Source organism: Pristis pectinata, chromosome 13 (genome assembly GCF_009764475.1).
Source record: "Pristis pectinata isolate sPriPec2 chromosome 13, sPriPec2.1.pri, whole genome shotgun sequence".
Classification (NCBI taxonomy): Eukaryota; Metazoa; Chordata; class Chondrichthyes; order Rhinopristiformes; family Pristidae; genus Pristis; species Pristis pectinata.
This window is the reverse complement of record NC_067417.1, coordinates 44,626,759-44,651,464: the sequence shown is the minus strand read 5'-3', so window position 1 is coordinate 44,651,464 and position 24,706 is coordinate 44,626,759.

Below are 24,706 nucleotides of genomic sequence, written 5' to 3'. Positions count from 1 at the left end.
TAAGTTTGTGCGTATGATATTTGTATTCGTCCTAGGCCACCCCATTCGTACATCGCTCAGGTTCCGACTGACGTAATTTGGCGTCTGGTCCTGCAAAATCCTGACATTATAATCTTTATCCATGCTTTTTAATTCCTTCATGGCCCCGCTCCTCTCCCCCCACCCCCTCCACCCCCGGTCTTTTTTTAAGGCTTACAAGTCTCCGGCGTGTTCCTCAAGATAGCATTTTGACATTCCTGATTTTCAACTTTTTCATCCTTTACAATGTGCCGGAAATACAAATTACTTTGTTCGACCAGTTTCCAGGGTGACGTAATCTTACATCGGTGTCAAAGGGTGCTTGAAAATATTTCTGCAAAGCACCATAGAGATGATTTATAATTTGAAAAAATTGCTTAAATGGAAGTTTGTGCGGTGTGTGTTCGAGGAAGTTACAATATTATGTGGCTATCCATGCAGAGTATCTGCAAGTTTTTGTGCACCATCCTTTCTATTTGTTCCGCCCCTTTTTAAATATCTTCCATTTGTATTTGATTCCTTTCAGATGGAGGGATATGACCTCTTCAAATAAGCAATTATTTTAGCTTTCTGCTTGTAGTTCGCCATTACAATTGTTTGGAAACGAACTTTAGTAACTTTCATAATATCAGATAAACTACCGTTTCAAATCAGTTAATCTTTACCTGACAAATTTAAATGGTGAACCATTCGCATTGCAGAAGTCGTCCTTATGAAATCGATGTCAGGAGAAATATTTTCGTTTATCCTGAGCTCCCAACTTGATCAATTGCATCATGAGGGCCATTTCGGGAACAAATGTTGACTGTTTTCATGTGAAACAGATGATGATGCTATATAATCGGGAGTTCGGCCATGATATCTATTCTGCCAGATAATACATTGAAGCATATAAATGACCTTTCTTCGTAAGAAAGCAGAACTCGTCAAACACACGTGACTAACTGGCTTTAATTTGCATATTTAATTTCAAAACCGCTTCTGACTACAAGTTTGACAAGACGCCAAAGTCACATTGATGATAGATAAGTAGACTAGAATTGCATTTTAAATCAATAATTTCGTTCACTCTTGTCTGTGGCTTTCACAATTCCCTTCTGTTAATCAATTGGATAATATTCCTTGCATCTCCTAAAATGAAACACACGATTGTTCTGGCAAGTTCATTTCAGAAGTGCGGTACAATTGTTTCCAGTTTCTGCTTCTTTACCGGAACTCGTCATGAGTTCCCCGTTGGATAACAGCCCACAAGTTCACGGGAAATCACTGAACTTACATACACGCACAGAAATCCTTCGGCCTGGAGAGTCCACGCCTACCTTTGAATAGTATTTTCATTATTCCTACATTAATCCATTCCCCCAACCCTCCAGAAGTCCCCTGACATCCACCCACCCCAGATAATAGCAATTACCTGCACGTTAGGGAGAATTTACAGTGACCAGTTCACCTATCAGAGTTTTCGACGTTTCGGGTCCTGATGCAGGGTCTTGACCCGAAAGTTCGACAAATCTTTCACTCCCCCCGACCCCTCCCTACCCCCCCCCCCCCCCCCCCCCACACACACACACAGATGCTGCCTGACTCGCTGCTTACCTGCAGCATTGTGTCATTCGCTCTCGATTACAGCATTTGTACTCTCTTGTGTCTCCTGGCCTACCAACCCTCACATCTTTGAGAGGATGTGGAGCACCCAGAGGTATCCCGCGCTGTGATACGGGAAACGATTAAATTACGCATAGATCATCTCCATTAGTTGCTGCATCCTGCAGCTGATGAAAAGAATATTTGGAGATCAGTGCTTCACACCCATCTATCCTCTCCTGGGCAGCAGTGATCCCCGTCGCACGTCCGTGTCTGAGACATGGACTAGGCACAGAAGGCACCTGGAAGCACTAGAGAGGCACAAGTAAAGGATTTTCTCAAAGCTACCATTAAAAAGGTTAAGCATGCATGCCGAAACGTGGGAATCACAAGCCCATGACCACTCAAAATGAATGAAGGGATTCGGGATGGCAATGAGAACGCGGCATCTCCTTTGCACCGTTATTATTAGTAACGTGCAGTTTCAGCTCTAAACTCTCCACTCATTATAATCAGTATCCTTAATCCGGAATGCATTTCCATCACTCATTGCTCCTGCTCCTGTTCCTCTCCATGATTCTTTTTAGGCCGAACAGGTCACGTTGTTGAGTCAGAAGAGAGACGGTGACGTATATTTCAATGAGAAGTGCTAACCAGCAGTCACTTGCTTAAACCTATCCAGTCACTAAAGATATAGAAATTGAAAAATATCCACAAAGTAAGCATGTGCAATTTCAGTTCTTTCTTAGTTGTAAGTGCTTACAATGTCCAAATGAGGGGCAACGATAGTTTAAATTGTTGATGAGCGGTTATGCTTGTTGCTCTGCTCTGCGCATGAGGGACTACGATAATTTAAATTGTTGCTGTGCTGATATACACAGAGCTCTACTATGTGAGATTTGTTTGCGTGTATTTCCTGTACATTCAAAATCCAAAAGCATAGACCATCACATGATCAGTTGAACTATTGAAAAATTGCAGACTACAGAATGTATAAGTTCTTCAAACTAGCCTCGATCACCATGACCATTTCTAGCCTGCAGTCCAAGAAAGATTAATTCAAACATTAATACATTAATCCGATTTTTAAACTAATCTCAAGTGGAATTATCGTCTGAGTTGCTCTCTTTATTTCGACATACTGAAAGGAACAGAGAGACCTTGGTGTACAATTCACTGAAGGAGGCAACATAGATAGAAAACGTAGAGAAAAGGGCATATGGGACACAACTTCGATGGACTGAGTAAACGCAGTTAGATGATGGTGAACTTTGTAAAATATTGGCTAGGTCTCAGCTGGAGTATTCTCAGAATTTCTGATCAACACACTATAAGAAGGACACGATTGGACAGACGATGCAGAGGAGATTCACCAGAATGTTCACCTCTGGCTGTTCTCCCTCCCCCTTCAGGATATCTTGGACACGATGAGATCGAGAATCTCGGATGGTCTGTTGCCTCCCTGGTGCCAGGGTCTGTGATATCTCAGATCGAATTCTTGATATTCTCAGGAGGGAGGGTGAGCCGCCAGATGTCGTGGTCCATGTTGGGACCAATGACGTGGATAGGAATAAGGAGGAGGTCCTGCAAAGTGAGTTTAGGGAATTAGGTGCAAAGTTAAAGGACAGGACCTCCAAGGTTGCAATCTCAGGATTGCTACCAGTGTCACATGCTAGTGAGGCTAGAAATAGGAGGAACATGCAGCTAAATACGTGGCTCAGGAGTTGGTGCAGGAGGGAGGGCTTCAGGTTTCTGGATAATTGGGCTTTGTTCCAGGGAAGTTGGGATCTGTTTCTAAGGGACGGTTTACACCTGAACTGGAAGGGGACTAAGATACTTGCGGGTAGGTTTGCTAGTGCTGCTACGGTGGGTTTAAACTAGATTTGCATGGGGAGGAGAACCAGAGTGTTGAGAAGAAAGTGAGGAGGAAAATGATCGTGCGAGGTCTGCAGGTATGGACAGAAATCAAAGGATTGTACATGATAGTAATGTTCTCAGGTGCATCTATTTCAATGCAAGGAGTATTGTAGGTAAAGCGGATGAGCTTAGGGCGTGGATTGGCACATGGGATTACGATGTTATTGCTATTAGTGAGACATGGTTGAAGGAGGGGCAGGACTGGCAGCTTAATGTTCCGGGCTTCCGTTGTTTCAGACGTGATAGAGGGGGAGGGATGAAAAGGGGAGGAGTGGCATTACTGGTCAGGGAACAGATCAAAGCTGTGCGTAGACAGGACAACCCGGAGGGCTCGTCTACAGAGGCCATATGGGTGGAGATGAGGAACAGGAAAGGTGTGGCCACACTAATAGGGTTGTATTATAGACCGTCCAATAGTCAGAGAGAATTGGAGGAACAAATCTGTAGGGAGATAGCAGACTGATGTAAGAAACAGAAAGTTGTGATAGTAGGGGATTTTAACTTTCCACATATTGACTGGGACTCTCACACTGCGAAAGGGTTGGATGGGTTGGAATTTGTCAAATGTGTTCAGGAAAGTTTTCTAAATCAATATATAGAGGTACCAACGAGAGAGAATGCAATACTTGATCTCCTATTAGGGAACCAGGCAGGTCAGGTGACAGAAGTATGTGTAGGTGAGCATTTTGGGTCCAGTGACCATAATGCAATTAGTTTCAAGATAATTATGGATAAGGATAGGTCTGGTCCTCTAGTGGAGGTTCTAAATTGAAGAAAGGCCAATTTTGTGGCAATGAGAAAGGATCTAGGTAGGGTGGATTGGGATGTTATTTTCTGACAAAGATGTGCTCAGTAAATGGAAAGCCTTTAAAGACGAAATTTTGAGAGTGCAGAGTTTGTATGTCCCTGTCAGGATTAAAGGCAAGGGTAACAAGCATAAGGAACTTTGGTTTACAAGGGATATTGGTGAGCTGGTTAAGAAAAAGAGAGAGGTGTATAGCAGGTATAGGCAACTAGGAACGGATGAGGTACTTGAAGAGTATAGGAAATGTAAGAAAATACTGAAAAAGGAAATCAGGAAGGCAAAAAGAAGACATGAGGGTGCTTCGGCATATAATGTGAAGGTAAACCCAAAGGGTTTATAGAGGTATATTAAGAGCAAAAGGATAGTAAGAGACAGAATTGGTCCCCTAGAAGATCAGAGTGGTCGTATATGTGTGGAGCCTCAGGAGATGGGGGAGGTCTTAAACAGTTGTTTTGCATCAGTATTTACTCAGGAAACTAGCAGCGTGGATATGGAAGGAAGGGAAACAAGCAGTAGTGTCATGGAACATATAGAGATTAAAAAGGAGGAGGTACTTGATGCTTTACAGCGAATAAAGGTAGATAATTCTCCAGGGCCTGACAAGATATTTCCTCGGACTTTGAGAGAGACTAGTGTAGAAATTGCAGAGTCCCTGGCAGATATATTTAAAATGTCCTTAGTCACGGGTGCGATGCCAGAGGACTGGAGGATAGCTCATGTTGTTCCATTGTTTAAGAAAGGATCGAAGAGTAAATCAGGTAATTACAGGCCAATGAATTTGACATCAGTAGTGGGCAAATTATTGGAAGGTGTTCTGAGAGTTAGGACATAGAAGTATTTGGACAGCCAAGGGTTGGTTAAGGATAGTCAGCATGGCTTTGTGCATGGTAGATCGTGTTTAACGAATCTTGTGGAGATTTTTGAGGAGGTCACTAAGAAGGTAGATGAAGGTAAGGCTGTAGATGTTGTTTACATGGACTTTAGTAAGGCCTTTGACAAGTTCCCACATGGGAGATTAGTTCAGAAGGTTCAGTTATGGGTATCCATGGTAAGGTTGTAAACTGGATTCGAAATTGGCTGAGTGGGAGAAGACAGAGAGTAGTTGTGGATGGTTGTTTCTCAGATTGGAGTCCTGTGACTAGTGGTGTGCCTCAGGGATCTGTGTTGGGACCATTGTTGTTTGTTGTATATATAAATGATCTAGAAGATAATGTGGTAAATTGGATTAGTAAATTTGCAGATGACACCAAGATTAGAGGTGTAGTGGACAGCGAGGAAGGCTTTCAAAGCTTGCAGAGGGATCTGGACCAAATGGAAAAGTGGTACAGAAAATGGCAGATAGAATTTAATGCAAACAAGTGTGAGGTGTTGCATTTTGGAAGGACAAATCAAGGGAGGACATACACAGTAAATGGTAGGGCACTGAGGAGTGCAGAGGAACGAGGGATCTGGTAGTTCAGATACATAATTCCCTGAAAGTAGAGTCACAGGTAGACAGGGTTGTAAAAAAGGCTTTTGGCATCCTGGCATTTATAAATCAAAGTATTGGGGATAGGAGTTGGAATGTTTTGGTGAGGTTGTATAAGTCATTGGTGAGACCAAATTTAGAATATTGTGTGCAGTTCTGGTCACCAAACTACAGGAAGGATGTCAGTAAGATTGTAAAAGTGCAGAGGAGATTTACAAGAATGTTGCCGAGTCTTCAGGAGTTGCGTTACAGGGAAAGACAGAGCATGTTAGGACTTTATTCCTTGGAGCGGAGAAGAATGAGGGGAGATTTGAGAGAGGTTAACAAAATGATGAGGGGCATAGACAGAGTTAATGCAAGTAGGCTCTTTCCATCTAGATTAGGAGAGATAAGTACGAGAGGACATGCCTTTAGGGTGAAAGGGGGGAGGTTAAGGGGGAACATTAGAGGCAACTTCTTCACTCATAGAGTGGTGGGAGTGTAGAATGGGCTGTCATCTGATGTGGTAAATGCGGGCTCGCTCTTAACTTTTAAGAGTAAATTGGATAGATACATGGACGAGAGAGGTCTGGAGGGGTATGGGCTGGGGGCCGGTAAATGGGACTAGCAGAATAATATTTCGCACAGACTAGAAGGGCCGAATGGCCTGTTTTCTGTGCTGTAGTTTTCTATGGTTATATGTACGATCAGAAACATCCCGGACCCTGGCACCTGGGAGGCAAACTACCTTCGGAGTTTCTTTCCTGCGTCCACAGAATCGCTTGTCTGCCTACCTAACGATAGAGTCACCTATCACTAGTGCTCGCCTCACAACAGTACTCAAGCAGCAGTACTTATTGTCAAGGGGTTCAGCCACAAGGCTACTCGCTAGTACCTGACTCTTCCCATTTCCCTTACCCCTCCTGACTGTGACCCAATTGCCTGATTCCGATGGTCCCGGCGTGACCACCTGCCGATAACTCCTCTCTATCACCTCTTCACTCTCCCTGACCAGACGCAGGTCGTCGAGCTGCATCTCCAGTTCCCTAACACGGTCCCTCAGAAGCTGCAGCTCGAAACACAGGGCGCAGACATAGCCTTCCCGGAGGCAGGGAAACTCCCAGAACTCCCACATCTGACACTGAGTAGAGGAAACCGCACTCATACTCCTTCCTTAACTCAAGTCACCTACCTTTCCTCGCCCCTTTACGCCTAAGCCCCTTGAGCCAAAGCCCAGAACACTCTGCTCCCTCTCACTCCGCTGCCCGCTCCGACGCTGCACGCTGGATATGGCCATTGGATTTTAAACTGCCCGCGCCGTACCTGCGCAGTACAGCCCCCAATCTACCACTTAAAACTTTTACAACCCGTATAAAAGTACCTTATAAAAACACTGACCCGAATAAATTACAACCCTATTAAAACCTAAGCCTTATACTTAAAACCCTAATAAAAAAACATAAAAAAGAAAAACGTATCTGCTCCGAAGTCCTCCAAAGCGAAGCCTCCGAAGTTTTTTTTTTCCCTTTTTCCTGTCCCCACTTTTTAAACTGGATTGAAGTATTCTACATTATTATGGGCATGTGGTCGATAATAAATAACGAGTATCTATAATCAGAGGCTGTGGGATTGGCATAAAGGGCAAGGGGTTAGAAGGGATCTAGAGAAAATGTAGATTGTATAACCAAAGGGTGATTGGAATCTAGAATGCAGTGTCTGGAGGGATCTCACAAGATTTAAGAAGTATCTAGACGAGCATTCCATTCGCCATGGCATTGAAAACTGTGGATTAAGTGCTGAGAAATGGGATTGGTACAAATTGGTTGTCAATAGTCGGGCATAGGCATAGTGGGCCGAATGGCTCGTTTCTGTGCTGTTTGGTTCCATGACTGTAAACTTCTCAGCTGCATAACATTTTTCTGTGAATATCAGCAGCAATAGCTGATTCGTCTCCCGAGAATAATGAAGATTTTTAATGAAAAGCTCATTGATGAGCTTTTATCCTACCTGTAAAGGCTTGCAGCCAAATCGTTTTATATGGGTGCTGTTGGTTATTCCCCTTTGTAGAAAAACTGCTACATTGTCGGTTACTTGGAGAAATATAATCGCGACTAACAAAACCACCCGGGAGACCCAAACGCTCCTTGGAACTCGAGGAAGGAAAATAAGCTAAGAAGGGGCGGACTGAAGAAAAGGTGTGCTGAGGAAAAGATGGTAGAGGGTACAGAAATATACAGATTAATGACTGAGTGGAAAGAGAAAAAAAGAACACCAAACTGGAGGGAGGGAAGATTCTTAGCAACTTGTGATGTGTACTGCTGTATATCGTATTATTACCATCGTGGTATGGGGCCTCTTGAGACGTCAGCCAGACTTGCCTGCAGCTATGAGATGAAAATGGAATTAGCTGCTGTTTTATTTCTATATACTGTCCAGAATTATTGTAAAATGATAACGCAATTGTATGCAAACTTTAATTATAAGCTATTTATATCAAACAACTATCAGTTGTTTGGGTGGCATTTAATGTTGCTTGGCAGTCAACATTATAAAATTATCACGAGACTATATTCATTTAAATATTATAGAAGGTACACATCAAAATTTCGATTTTCTGCCGTTTGTTGTACGTGCTACCTAGCGTGTTGTAAACTGCAACCATGGCCTTGTGCACCGTCACCCAGGTCACGTATTTTAATCATGTTTTGTTATGCAACTTACCGTAATAACTGCTGTCAAATATTTTGTTCTGGGTGTGATGGTTTTACGGAACTTCAGTAACTAAAAGGAAGAACGTTTGCAAGGATAGGCAGAAGTTGCATGATCAATTGTCATGTTTATAGACTGAGATCTCAGATTTCATTGAATGGGAACAAGGTCCATGAACTGTATGCCCTACTCTTTCTTGTTGCTTCCCCTTTCAGATTAAGCATCACATGAGCAGTCTCAAGTGGTATAATCTCCAAGGATGCAAAAATTTAAGAGTTAGTAGTCCTATGGTTAACAATTTTGTCTCTTTTTTACCCTGACGTTTATTTCTGTCGTTGACGCATTTCCATAATTTAATCTTTGATTTCAGTTCCAAAATTCAGGGCATTTACTTTAGCCAATTCAGCTCATATTTTGCCTTTTTTGATAAGCCATTGGCCTCGTGGTGATTCTTCCTTCTGTTGAGTAATTCCCTGCAAGTTCTGTAATGCAGGTTTGGCCTTTGTGGACTTCTGTGCAGAAGTTGCTGTTGGAAATATCTGTGAATGTAGGTAACAGATTGATATTTAGGAGCTAATATCTGGCTAATCCCTGAGCTTCAACAATGGAAGGAGGTTGTGAATATTTTACTGATAACAACATATGGAACCACAGGGAGAAAATAACAGAGGAATGCACAATCTATGGAAAGAGGTAAGATAATTCAATCTCTGTGCGACGGTTCATTCTCAATATTAAGTGGACTGCAGTGTTCATTTTTTAAATTCCTTGTCTCTGAAATTAGGTAATCCGAATGATGAATGAAAAATTTCTGTGGCACGACCTCCAACTGCCATTCAGTTGACAAGTACAAATCCTTGGTAACGACAGGCCAAGGTTGGTCTATATCTCACTTCAATACTCCAGCTGGAACTATAGCTCTGAGGTGGAAGGGAAGAAACGTGCAACATTATTAATTCAAACTGCGTCTTATGTGACATCACACCCTTGGCATACCAGGTGATAGAAACTGGAAGTGCATTACGTACCAAGTATCCTGGACAGAATATTTGACAACCCTGACAGCTTTTCCTGCTGAGAAAGAAATCCCTTCCATCATATGTTGGATGAAAGACCGCAGCTCTCGTCTCAATCGTCATTTTTGCAATCATGTAGTAGATAGAAGGGCAATAACGTGCGCCAACGTATTTTACTTAAGCTCAGTGCACCGGAAATGGTTGGGAGATGGAAACAAAATCCCTTAGCAAATCAGAGGGCCCCTATCTTTTACTTTCTACCCGCCCAACCAGAATTACATTCAAAATGCATCAAGCTGCATTGGTCATGTGATATAATACACGGGGTTCACATGGTTCAGGCATCCTATGAAATCCTATTCCTTATGCGAATCAGTCTCATTTGTAATATGTCGGTGAATGCAGCAGTTCGGTACGTGGCACTTCTGCAAGTTGTTTGGCAAGGTATGCTCAGTTTATATGCCGTCTTTGCAGAGCAATCCTATTTTACAATATTATACATTCCTTACTCGCTGCAAATTTAGTTACATTGTTTCTTAAATTCACTTGCCGATAATTCTTGATTGCTTTGACTTTTTCATCCTTCAATTCATTTTCTTTTGTCCAGTGTATACAACTGTTTTCATCATTCTCACTTATTTTCTGCAAGCCACTAAAGCAACTTCGAGCAAAGTGGAACAATTCCCTCCAATCGTAAAGGTCTCCAGAGGTGGAAGTGATTCCATGTTCTGCAAATTTCCAATATTACAAGACACTGCTGAAGTTTCGTGGTGGAGAGAGGGCGAGAAGACATTTATAGAAGCAGGCAGCAGAAAACAATTTAATATAAATAAGGGAAGGAGTACATTTACTCTCCTGAATGTGAGTGTCGCAGACAGAGGCATGTACTACTGTCAAGTGAAAAGTCAACAACAAATTATCGGTAATGGAAGTGGCTCCAAACTTATTGTGCTAAGTAAGTGGTTTTGTTCCGGGAAGCGGGAGATTTTCAGCTCTTTTTTTGTAAACAAAGCCGGCTGATGAGAATAATATGAAATGTTATTAGTGGATTAAAAGTTCTGTTCACCAATTCACTTCATATTTTTGAAAATAACTGCTTCAGAGGCGGGAATCCCGAAGTAAAGCAGAACATGCTGAAAATAATCAGCAGGTCAGGCAGCATCTGTGCAGCGAGAAACAGAGTTAGTTCTGTTCACAGTTTCGTCCTTCTTCGGATTATCTTCTTCATTTATACCGACGTAATTTAGGAGATTGGCTATTCCTCCAATTAATTGGCGCACAGCGGGTTATTCTTTTTGGACCCTCCCAATTCCCAACACAATTTTTGTTATGTCGATTTTCCCAAGACGTGCGCATTTTTCACCCTCGCCGCAAACTTTAAACGGGGGGAGAAATGAAACGCCCATTTTTTAGATGAAGAGTTTTATTAGGACTAGTTATTAAGGGATTAGTAACAGTAGACAAGCTGTGTAGAAACGCAAATTACACAACGTCTAAATGAACGCGAAATATTCACGAGATTAAAACGTATCCTCCTCTTCTTCAATCGTTTTTCAGACTACCACAACTGCATGTATTTCACCGATTTCGTTGATCTTGTTATTGTTTAAATGCCTGACCACCAATATTTATAAGTAATTAATAAGTACCTTTTACACTACCAAATTCTGGAAGAACGTACCGGGGTTGGAGAAAGCAAGAAAACAGCGTACTCAACTGAAATTCTCCCCTATTATTTCTTATTTAAAATAGTTCCGTGTTTCTATCAGGGAATAATTCGGAGCTTTCGTTGGTAGAGGTGTCTGTGTGACTGGGGATGAAGGGTAAAATCTCCTTCACAGTTAGTGATAATCCCGAAACCTCAAAATGTTGTCACTCAATTGTCGGAAATTAAAAATGTTTAAAACAAATATTAGGGAGTTGGTTTTTAATAAATTCACAAGAGAATGGATTCTCTTTCCAGCTGAACAAGAACTGTGGTCCTAAGCCAAACAGAACCACGTTCATTAATGTCAATTATAGGACGGATGAATAAAATCTCTGCAGGGAAGAACAAATCTTGTTCTGTGTGCTTCTCCACAGTATCAATTCTATTGAAGTCAGCATAGTTATGCGGATTCACTTTCACCCATTTTGCGTTAATACACAATGTATTGCGAAAGGCCACAGGTTTGGAAGGAAAGGCCAGTTTGAAGTAGACATAAAGGGCTGCTGTCAATCCTACCATGCGCTAAATTTGCCATATCCGTTCAGAACAGTCGTGCCTTCCCTACCTGTCGCCAGCACGAAGATTCACTCCCTTTGTTTTTTTCGTCATCTTTATATCCCGCGTGAAACAATTTATAAAATGACAAACTCAAGGATTTTCAAATGACCGCAGTGATCACAATTGGTAGTGAGAGCGTGATATTGTTCGACTGAGAATACATGCATTGAAATCCAAATTAAACATTCAGCGTCACGTTTTTTTCTGTTGTAGCTCCCCCAACTCCGCTGAAAATCATTCCGCTGAAAGAGAGTTCACTGCAATCCCTGAAACTTCTGTGTAAAACGGCTCCCTTTTATCCTGAGAAATTAGAAATCTTCTGGCAAAGAAATAACATGGAAATTCGGACCGGAATAAAAACCGTGATAAATGAGAGTGCGGGAGGATTTTATGAGGCTTTCAGTTATATGGAAGATGAGAAGCCAGTTCAGGGCAAAGTTGTTTACACCTGCCTGGTATCGCATGAATCGCTAAAAGTTCCTGCCAGTTTCACCTACGTTGCCGTCCAAGGTAAGACTGGAAGCATTAAAGCAAGCTCCAACCCGAATGCTAAATATTCTGGCAGCAGTACAAATACGAGTAAAAGAAATGTGAACTGTATTTTTTCACAGTGAAATGTAATGTGCATGCTTCTCGAAAGCTTCTACATCATTTCCAGTCCAACAACTGTCAGGAAAATCCTTGAATTTATGTGCAGCCTGTTACTTAGCAAACATTCCAAAATGTTTCACAAAAGCGATAAGATGAAAAAAAAACATCTAAACTGCAAAAGGAGATATCCGGGCAGATGTCCGGGAACAGGGGCGATGAGGTAGATTATACGATCGCTTTTCCAGCAGGAAAAGTGGAGCAGAGATGAGTTTTACATATCATCGGGATTATGACGGGTAGAACAGGCGAGGATGCTTGGGAATAAACAAGCCAACGACATGAAATAAGGGTTTCAAAAGAAGATGGAAGTGAGATAAACTATAGTCCGGCAGTATTACTGAAACTACGAACTGTGGTGATGGCATGGATATGTACTCCAGAGTTTGTTACAATTCCCTTTGTCATTTTTTTGCCCCACCAGACCAACCCATTTCTATTTTCCTCCCACTTGAGACTTGTTTTCTTTCCACTGGTAATCACGCCAACAAATAGTGTTACGGGAAAATATCTTAATAACGGCCATCAGATTCAATTCCAAATTATGTAAATACAGTGGAAAACAAACGACGTGGATGTGGTAATGGATCCAGTGCAATTGAATCGCATAACGTTCTCCATTTCAGTTAACCATTACCTTAATTTTTCGCAAATTAAAGCTAAAACGTCATTTCTAGTGTAACGTCTGCAAAGAAAATCCTTGAACTTATTTGCTGCCTCTTACATAGGAAACATACCTTGACATTTCGCAAAAGCAATAAAATGCAAGCATTAATCTCTAAGATGCACAAGGAGACAACAGGGAGAGCTGATTTCGATTGCGTGGGAGGTTGTTGAGATGACTCTATGAGTTGACTGTTCAGTTTTGGCTCTGTACATATTCAAAGGTATGTTTTGCCTGAAGGTGACGAAGTGTAGATTCAAAAGATTGATTCCAAAATGAATGGGCTGTCTCATTAGCAGACATTGAAATTGATGAATATAGTTTCACTGGTGTCGAATACCTCACTGAAAAAGTTACGTTTCCGTGAGAGACCCCTGGGCAATATATTACACAACTATTTACTCCAGGCAGAAGTAACTTCAGAGCCGGGATACCAGTCTGCTGTCCAAGATGCGGAAGAGAAATTTGGCAACGAGAGGTTTGTGAATCTTTGTAATCTCTTCCTCGGTATATTGTGGATGTAGTGTCACTGAGTATATTCGAGGGTGAAATTGTTAGGCGAATAATCAAGGATCTAAACACCAGACAGGAAAGTGGATTTACAACAGACTATCAACCACAATTTTGGAAAATGGTTCAAGGTTACAAACGCCCAAATCACATTTATGTTTCATTTGTTCATACCTGCTATTAAGGTCCATCCATTCTTTCATATTTTGTTTTTTTAAAAAAAGCATATTTAAATGTCATGGTATTCATCTATTTTCTGCAAACTATGCATTCATCTGCTTGTGCCGTTAAATCCAGAATTTTCTCTGCAACCCCCTTTATCTCATTACTTAATCCTAAAATGCTCCTTTGTCTCTAGTTCTTTTCGCCAAGTATCTAGTCACTCGCCTTCGTGTGTGGCTCGATGTCAAACCGAGCTTCTTAGCACTCCAATGGAGTGTCTTAGATTGCCTTATTATGCTAAATGCACAGTGTAAAAAAAGCCAGTTCCTATCGTTATCAACTAGAAGCTGTTGAGACGGGTTCTGGCATCGATCCCGGAACATAAAAGGCTTTTTGAATTTTTCAAGCTGATGTCAAACTGTCCGGCGTAGCATAGTTAAAAAGAAAATGAAAATTCTTCTTGGTCTTAATAAATTATTCTCTGTGCAAAGAGCCATTATGTAAGGTGATTTGTTTGCACTATAAATTCCAGCATTACCTTACAACTGATGTTATGATGTTCTGTGGTATTACTTGCATTCATTGCACAGTAAGGATCAAAAGACACATTACAAACCCTCTGTCTTCCTGACTCTCATTCTTTGTCTATGCATTTGTGTTTCACGTTTTCCTATTTTTCCCCTGATGTAGAAAGAATTGTTAAAAGACTCATTCTTGGATGTGCAGTGATCGGATTGGTAATTGTAGTTCTGATTATAATTGCAACAACAATCGTACTAAAGGCTAAACATGGTAAGAACATTGCATAATTTACCAGGTGCACCAATTTCTTTATTCAGTTGATAGATAAGCGGTGGGATATGTTCTTTTAAGTAGTGAAATTAGACCAACACCATTATCTGATTGACAGTCCATAATACCAGTTAAAAACTGAATCTGCCAGTTTCAGCTACGTTGTCCAGCAGGGTAAGGCTGGAAGTTTTTAAAACAAGTTCTAACCAGGATGAGAAATACAGGGACAGCTGTCCAAACACGACTGAGAAAAATGTGAATTGCATTTATTCATAGTGTAAAGTCAATGTACAAGCTGTTCAACTCTAATACATCATTTCCACTCTAATGTCACGAATAAAATACGCCTAGTATGAATTGGGAGCTTGAATTTATCTGCTGCCTGTTCCATAGTAAATATTACAAGGCATTTGATAAAAACATTAAAATGCTAACTTGCAAACAGGGAGCTATCAGGGCACTTTACCAGATGCTGGGGTGATGAACTGGATTCTAAGAACTTGTTTCTTCAGGAAGTAAAGGTTCCACGTGGTAGGCTGCTCTGGAATGTTAGCTCGCGTGGAATCCAGCGAGAGCTGGCTTCATGGTAAGAAACAGAGGATGATGGTGGAAGGTTATTTCTAGGACCTTGACTAGTTGTCTGCCTCAAGGGTCGGTGCTGGGCCCATTATTGTTTGTCATCTATATCAACGTTTTGGATGAAAATGCACAAGGCATGGTTAATATGTTTTCAGGTGAAACTAAAAGAGGTGGTATCGCTGACACTGAGGAAGTGTATCAAAGATTACAGAGGGATCTTGATCAGCTGAGTACGTGGACCTAGAAATGGTAAATGAATTTTAATTCAGATGAGTCGGAGGTGTTGCATTTTAGAAAGTCAAATCAGGGTAGGACTTCCACAATGAATGGCAGGGCCATGGGGAGTGTTGTAGAACAGATGGACCTTGGAGTTCATGGACATGGTTCCCTTAAAGTGGAATCACGGCTGGACAATGTTGTGAAGAAGGTATCTGGCACGCTGGCCTTCACCAGTCAGAGCACTGAGTTGAGAGATTGAGAGGTTTAGAGATTATCCTGCCGTTGTACAAGAGGCTGGTGAGGCCGAACCTGGAGTATTGTGTTCAGTTTTGGTCAGCCTCCGATAGGAAAGGTGTTATTAAACGGGATAGATTGCAGAAAAGATTTACAACGATATTGCCAGGACTCCAGGGATTGAGTTATAGGAAGTGGTTGGCCAGGCTAGGATTTCTTTCTTCGGAGTGTACGAGACTGAAAACTGAGCTTATAGATGTGTGTAAAATCATGAGGGGCACAGATGGGGTGAATTCACTCAGTTGTTTTCCCAAAGTTCTGGAATTTTTGAACTAGAGGGCAAAGGTTCAAGGTAAGAGTGGAAAGATTCAAGAGAAACTTGAGAGACAACTTTTTTCAGACAGGGGATGGTACGTCTATGGAATGAGCTGCCAGAGGAAATGGTTGAGGCAGATACAATAACAACCTTTAAAAGACAGATGGACAGGTACGTGGATAGGAAAGGTTTGGAAGGTTATGGGCCAAACGCGGGGAAATGGGACTAGCTTGGATGGGGCATCTTGGTTTGCATGGACTAGTTGGGCCATCGGGCCTGTTTTCTTGCTGCATGACTCTATAAAACTAAACCATAGAAGGGTGAAGCCAGTAGTGAATGTATTGCAATAATCAAGTTAATGAATGGCAAGGACGTGAAGTAAGGATCTCAGAACCAAATGAAGTGAGAGAAAAGGCATAGTTAGGGAGTATTACTGAAATAGACAACCATAGTGCTAGCATGGATAGGTACTCCAGAGCTTCTTGAACGTAAAGAAATACCACAGCTTTGGTCTTCCCAATATTAAGTTGGAAGAAATTTCTGCTAATCTAACTAATGATTTGAATGGAAAGACAGGTTGCCCTGTATACAAAGTTTTGGATAATTAAAAGTTAGGCTGGGAAACGAGCGGCGTAGGATGCAAACGGTTATAGAATCGTAGTAAATTACAACACAGAAGGAGGTACTTAGACCTTTAGAATCCATATTGATCAATAAAATGGAGCTTTTCAAATTGCTCTTACTTCCCATCTCTCAGTCTGTACATCCATCTAGGTTAGCGCTCTTCAGGTCCTCATCCAGATACTTCTGAAGTATTGCGATGGTTTACCCAGCCTTGTCTATCCTTAATCCTATCCACAGTTGCCTTAACCGAAAGTTTCCTCTATCACATAAGATAAGGTAAACTATCTTTTATTAGTCACATGTACATCGAAACACACAGTGAAATTCATCTTTTTGTGTAGTTTTGGGAGGGCAGCCCTCAAGTGTCGCCACGCTTCCGGCGTCAACATAGCATGCCCACAACTTCCTAACGTGTACGTCTTTGGAATATGATAAGAAACCAGAGCACCCGGAGGAAACCCACACAAACACGCGGAGAACGTACAAACTCCTTACAGACAGTGGCCGGATTTGAACCCGGGTCGCTGGCCCTGTAAAGCGTTACGTTAACCGCTACAATATCGTGCCTACGGTGCACATCTGTCCTGGAGCGTGGTGACCAAAACAGCACACGCCACCCAAGCTGTGGCCCAATCAGTATTCCATGCAGTTATACCGGGCTCTTATATTTAAAGTCTCAGTCAAAAAAGTGAGACATTCCGAACCACTTCGCTTCTTTAGGAATGCGTAGACGTGCACCACGAGATGTTTTTCCTCTCAACGTCTCAGTATTCTTCCAAATTATGTATCATTTGTACTCCCCGAATGTGCCACCACACACTTGTTATTTTTAGATATGACAAGGACTTGTTACTTTTATATACCGTGCGAAGTAGTTTTAGTGCGACAACAAGGACAACTTATTGCAATTGCATTGGGAGTTTTTGAGGAAGACTCCATAACTTGAACGTGGAATTTCCGTCTCCGTACATAAAATGTATAGGCTTTTTCTGGAGGCGATGAAGAGTAGATTCAAAATATCGTCTACAAGATGCGTGGACTGTCTTAATAGCTGACATTGAATGGGATGAGTCTAATCTCACTGGTCTAAAGAAGGAAAAATATTCATGATCTCACTGGAACAGATATGTTTCCGAGAAATATCCCCAAGTAATATATTAAGTGACTATTTCCTCCAGACAAAAGTAAGTCTAGAGCTGGGATGATAGTCTGCTTTCCAAGACGCCGGTTAGGAGATTTTTTTTTCATCGATAGATTTGTGATTCTTTGTAACGGCTACCTCGCAATACCGTGGACGTACAATTCCTACATATATTCGATTCTGAAAATAGTAGATTTTTAGACGAGCGAAGATTCAATTAACCTAAACGCCAGATAGGAAAGTGGACTTATACCAGTGAATCAATCACAATCTTAGAAAGTGCCTCAAGGTTACAAATGGTGAAATCCTAATTATATTTCTTGTATTGATACTCGGTATAGTATGAGGTGTTTATCTATTCTTCCATGTTCTAGTTTAACATCAAGTACATATAAAGTTCGTTGTGTTCGTCCATTTTATGCAGGCCAAACTTTCAGCTGCCCTTGGCCTTAATTCTCGAATTCGGTCGTAACCCTCACTGTTTCGGCATATACTGTAGTCCTAAACTGGCTCTTTACCTCGGCCTTTTTCACCAGATCTGCACACATGTTCTAATGCATAAATCGATATCAAATTAAAATATTTAATGAAGTGTCTAGCGATATCTTAGTATGCTAAATGCACAACGTAAAGAGCAAGCTCCTCCCGTTAGCTTCTGGAACTTGTTAAGACAGGTACTGGATATCAGTCCTCGTACGCAGAAGGCATTTTGATATTTTGAGGGTGATGTCAACAGCCTGGTGTAGCATAATGAAAAGAAAATGAAAACTCCTTTTAAGCTTAATAAACCATTCTCCGTGGAAGGAGCGTCTGGGTAACGTAGAGCAACAAACAATCTGCTGGAAGAATTCAGTGGGTCAAGCAGCATCTGTGGGATGAAAGGAATTGTCGACATTTCCGGTCGAACCCCTGCATCAGGACTAAGAGGGGAGAGGCGAGATGGCCATTATTGTCCTGATGCAAGGTTTCGACTTGAAACGTCGCAATTCCTTTCTTACAACAGATGCTGCTTGAACGGCTGAGTTCTTCCAGCAGTCTGTTTGTTGCTCCAGATTCCAGCATCTGCAGCCTCATATATCTGGGTTATGTAATTTGTTTGCTCTAAAAATTCCATTACCAACTTAGTACTGGAGTCATATGGTTTTTGTTGCAATAGTTGTACATTGAGGATTGAAGGACACTGTTAAAATGCTGGGCCTTATAGACCCCCAATCCCTCTATAAGTATTTATGTTTGACGGTTTCTTATTTTTCATCTCATACAGAGAGAACGCAGAAAAGACTGATTCTCACACGTGCATTGGGCGGATTGGTAATTTTAGGTCTGATTATAATTTTCACAAGATTGGCATTAAAGGAATAACATGGTAAGAACCTTGCATTTTTCCCTTTCTTTTAATTCTGTTGATAGAAAAGAGAAAGGATACGATAGAAATGAAACAGATCGTATAAAGCCTTATCTTATTGACAGTCGCCAATACCAGTATAAACTGTATCTTAGGATACAATTATTTCACATTTCCATTCGAATTATTCACTCATCCCCTGAACCAATGCTTTTCAAACACCTGATTATTCACTGAAGTACGGCACTCGTGATAAAGCTGGAGCGAAGTATCAGGGAACAAAGTATCCAATTGCAATGTGTCAAATATGCGGTGCCGGCTGATTACAGCAATTCGTGAGTCGCCTGGCAATGGGAGGTGTGTCGGCAGATTCAGCCTTGGACCCTACCCCATGGGCTCAGCACGGCGCCAGCGATCAGCCACAAATATCTCAAAATCGCGCTTTGTAATATTAGTATTCAAAAAATTTAGAACCATGAGTGTTTGTTGAACAAGTTACCTACTCTGTTAACTAGACTGCGCACAACAGTAGAGCTGCTTCTTCACAGCTACAACCACCTGGGTTCAATCCTGGCCTCTAGTGCGATCTGTGTCATTTTATTTTGCACGTTCTCCTTTGTGACCGTGTGGGTTTTTTTCCAGGTGCTCCTGTTTTGTACCACATGCCAAATACGCGCGGGTTGGTACGTAAATTAGCCACTCTAAAATGCACCTAGTGCGTTGGGGCAGGTAAAATCTGGAGGAGGCAGGGATAATTGGCAACGTGAGGAGAATAAAATGGTATTACTGTTAATGGGTGTTTGACGGTCGGCGCAAACTCGGTTCGACATGATCTGAAGTGGTTCCGTGAGTCAACAACGACTCCCAGGAAAACTGAAAAATAATATTCATATAAAATCAGTATAAATTGTCTTAATCTGAAACTGATAATTATTGAGTATATTACAATTTTATTTTGAAATGGTTTGCTTCGCTGAGACGCTGGACAATGGACTAACGGCCGATGTTGAATTACTTTCACAGACTAAAAGTGGCAGAGCTGACAAGTTGACTTACACCACTCTGCAGCTTTCCAACTCCAGTCAAACATCGGCAGCTAAGTACAGCGACAAACACTCGGTGTACGTAGATGTAAAGGTTTCAAAGAAAGCGAGAAGCTGAGAATTGAAATGCTCTTCTGGTCTGTGGACCATGAATGAATGCACGCTTCGTTTTTTCTATTGCATGCAGACAAACAAGTGACGATCGAAATAACACGTACAGCCGAAGAAAGTGAAGTGATCGTTTCACTTTGGACGTTGTGATTAACTGGCGAAAATTGTTGCTAACTGTCCATACGCGGTGTTTTCAATGTCGAAAGTGATACAAGTTTAAAACGGACTGCAAACTAGACATCTGCTCTCGCTCCTTTACGTTAACTTTCAAATAACATTGCAGATGGCCAGATATCTTCAAAATTTCGCAATGGCCTCTTGTGGTAACCAGTTCGTGTATGTTGTTTCATAAGTAAATGTCAATTAATGAAATTTAAAATGAATTTATACTTGTTACATTAAAACAATTGCCTTTTCAAATCAATTCACCACTTGACGCCTCTCAGTTGTTACGAAATACGTCTGCGTTGATACAAACTACAGAAGGAAATCGCAGGCATGAAATCAACAAGAGGAATTCACCGTTCCCTAAATAATTGACACAGGCTTCATTAAAGTTGCATCCCCGGCCCCATGAGTGCAGGTCATTTTTTAAAGTTAGTTTAAACACATATTGGAAAATAAAATTGCAGTTGTACACAAGGATTGGAAAATAGATTCAAACTGGATCCACAAGCCAGATACATAATCGCCAGGAGCATTGGCGTTTAGGACCCAGCGCTTCAATCAATAACTGCTGTTCAATAACACAGGTAGTAGAAATAGCTTTCCTTTTTGAAGTTTGCCTAAAGTTTACATGAAATGCCGCCAGCAAAGAGAGGCATTTATACAGGTGCAAAATTATAGATCTGTGTGATGGTGAGGTACGGGGAATTATAGACTGTTTTGCGTTTTTGGTATTGTTGTACAATAGTTTGGGGTGGGTAATGGTGCGGGGTTGTGGGGTAGGGGAGAGGGGATAAATGACTCCGGTGTCTGACGCTAGAGAGCTCCACCAATTCCCTGAAACAACTTTGGCACACCAAAGACAACCGTGAAAACTATATAACAGCATATGAGTCAAAGGCAGGAGTGAGTCGCTCAAGCCTGCTCCGCTGTAAAACAAGATCATAGTTGATCTGATTCTAACCTCAGCTTCGCATCCCTCTCTAAGCCTGATATCATTTCACCCGGTTACTTATCAAGAATCTGTATGGTAGATCGCACAGATTTTTGAGAATCACTTAGCAAAGAATCCAAGATTCTTTACATGTCAGATCGCTGTAATTTCTGAAACTTTAGGTTGTACTTTCTTATCAATCTTCCTGCCAAAGCATCGTATCTTATTCTCCATTCGCTAGCTGTTCACGCACTCACTAAGCCTATCCATAACTGATTAACTTTTTTCTTAATACATATGAACAATTTCTCTAAGTGGAAAAGTCACAATAGGAGACCAGTGCAGCAGGCGACTGTAAAATGCTGGGAGAATTTCGCAGTGTAACCCGAGGTGCTTTTCAAGTACTCCCCTTGATGCACAGGCACGTGCTAATGGTTCTTTTCCGTGATAGTTATTTACATAATGCTGGTTCTTTCCACAAATTATGAATCACATCAAAAACAGGACACAGTTCTCACCTGTCCAGTGCAGCAGATAAAAAACCAGCATGCCCTTGATTTTTTAGCATGTACATTTTTCTGTCATCCCGAGATTACCTTGGGTTCACGCATTGTACACACAATCTGTCTACTTGACGCTAATAATTTGAAATTGAAGATCCATTTTTCCGTAACATTCGCAATCCCTTCCTCTAAGGTCGAGTTAGTTTCTCAGCACAATATTTTCGCAATCTCCAGGTTACAGTTACCCGAAATTCATATTGTTCCACTACGTTTCTCGATGCAATTTTGCGTTGATTATAAAATTCTCGATTTTTTTTTGTATTCGGTTGAATGTATATCTCTTAAAAATCGTGTTTATTTGTAGTTTACAGAACTGAGGAGATGTCTGCAATACAGATGTGTCCATGTATTTATTCCCCCGCTTCAGTCCAAACTGCTTGAAATAACTGATCATTTGACATATTTTCAGTAACTAAACATATGAATTCTGTCTGACCTGCCGCGTGCTTCCACCATATTCCTTGTTGGGTGCTTTGTTTATGGTTTTGGAGGATGCTCCACTTCAGACTTGCCCCAAGTCGCCTGGTTTCCCCTCACCCTATCACCAAAACTCCCCATCCCATTCACCCAACCAACTTCACCCACCACCTTCATGCCCAACCAAATTCCAATCCCTCTGTCCGATTCTCTCACCCCATCATATTTCCAACTTTACTCCATTTGTCCCTGATCCATCAAACCTCTCATTGCACAACAGCCTAACACAACCCAGAACTTAGCACAGCCCAACCCCTCTCTATCCCCATTATCCCACCTAGTTCCCCCTTAAACTCTGCAAATCCCATGAAGAATATTCCCTCCACCCTAGGGTCTGAAACGATAATAAACTCAAACAATTTGTTCAGCTTATTTTATTTTAATACATCCTTCACACATTCTTAAAATAATGCGATAAGCTTTTATTACATTGAAATCAATTTAAAGAACAAGATAATTACATACTTGGAATACGACCCTTTGAAACAAATAGTACTTGTTGGAAGATAACGTTATAGAAAGCTGTTCTGCCACCAAAATGGAGAATAATTAAAAGTTATAAGGAAAGACCAGTTAAGCAGCACTTGTTTTCTTTGGGATCTTGAACTAAGCAGGTAGTGCTAAGTAACAGAAACAAACCTTACTGGTCAAGTCTCAAGATGCAAGTGGTTTATTCACATACATATAGGGAACCATCTCGCAGGATTTTCTACAGATTTACCAGTATTCGGGGTTTTTAAGAGCTGCTGAGCCCAGAAGGACAAAAAAGTGCCCTTGATAAATGTCTCACTAGTCATTCGCCTTTACTTCCTCCTGAGAGGGTGAGATAGTCATGGTGGTCAGTTTTTCCTTTTTCTTTGGGATCTTGAACTAAGCAGGTAGTGCTAAGTAACAGAAACAAACCTTACTGGTCAAGTCTCAAGATGCAAGTGGTTTATTCACATACATATAGGGAACCATCTCGCAGGATTTTCTACAGATTTACCAGTATTCGGGGTTTTTAAGAGCTGCTGAGCCCAGAAGGACAAAAAAGTGCCCTTGATAAATGTCTTACTAGTCATTCGCCTTTACTTCCTCCTGAGAGGGTGAGATAGTCATGGTGGTCAGTTTTTCCTCACTGCTTTGTAAACAGTTTTTCAAGTTATCATGATCACTGCCTTGTACCCTGTCCTCTGCCTGGCCTAGAATTCAAACTGTATATGTTTCCACTTCACTGCACTCTCCTTGACAATTGTTTACCTTCATGCTCCATTAACTCTTGAATCTCTGTTCAGACTTCTCATTCTTCGGGAACAAAGTATATTCGGAATATATTCATTTAAGTGAGATGTGCATTATTTTGCGAGGCCTCGATAAAGTGAATAGGGAGGACATATGGAAACCATAAGACATAGGAGCAGAATTAGGCTGCTCGGACCAACGAGTCTGATCCGCCATTTGATCATGGCTGATTTATTTTTCCCTTTCAATCCCATTCTCCTGCCTTCTCCCTGTTACCTTTGACTCCCTTACCAGACAAGAACCTATTAACCTCCACTCTAAATACACCCAATAACTTGGCCTCCACAGCCGTCTGTGCCACTGAACTCCACAGACTCAGCGTCATCTGGCTAAAGAAATTCCTCCTCATCTGTGCTCTAAAGGGACGTCCTTCTATTCTGAGGTTGTGTCCTCTGGTCCTGGAGTGTTCCACTGAGATAGATATGAGAATAGAGGGGAAAATAAGTTAAATGGTATCTGGACAAGAGGAGGGGTGATTGAGCAAATCATATCACCACGGTGTTTTCAGGCCTGGAACACTCTATACTAGAGCGGAGGTAGAAACCTGTTTCACATTTAGACTATCCCTGCATGAGCATTTCTAAAGTAATAGCCTGCAAGACATAAAACTCAGAAGAGAGAGTAAACCATCCAGCTCTATTTACTCTGGCATGGGCATGTTGCCTGCAATAAATGACCATCATTTTAAGACATTCACTGCATTATTCTTAAAAGTTGCTCAAATCGTTACACACATCAAGTTGCAACTTTTTAATGTATTGATACATTAAATAATAGCTTGATTTGACATACCTGTGCAAACAATTGTGTAATGTAGATTGAATAATGTTTTAACATGTCATTTTAATTGAAGAGACGTATAAATTGGCAGAGTAATTTGAGCCAAAATAGAGCATTAGAATACAGCAGTTTATGGAAAATGAATGAAAAGCTTACCTACATAATGTAATTTCCAGGACATCTCTAAGTACAAACAAAACGAAGTACTGTTTGAACTTATATAATACGAAATATGGCAGCCAATGTACACAAAACAAACTCCCACTAACAGCAAAATATTAATGGGCAAATAACTCCTTATACTGACACTGTTTGAAAGATAAATATTCCCTTGAATAAACGGTTTAGCGAGCTGC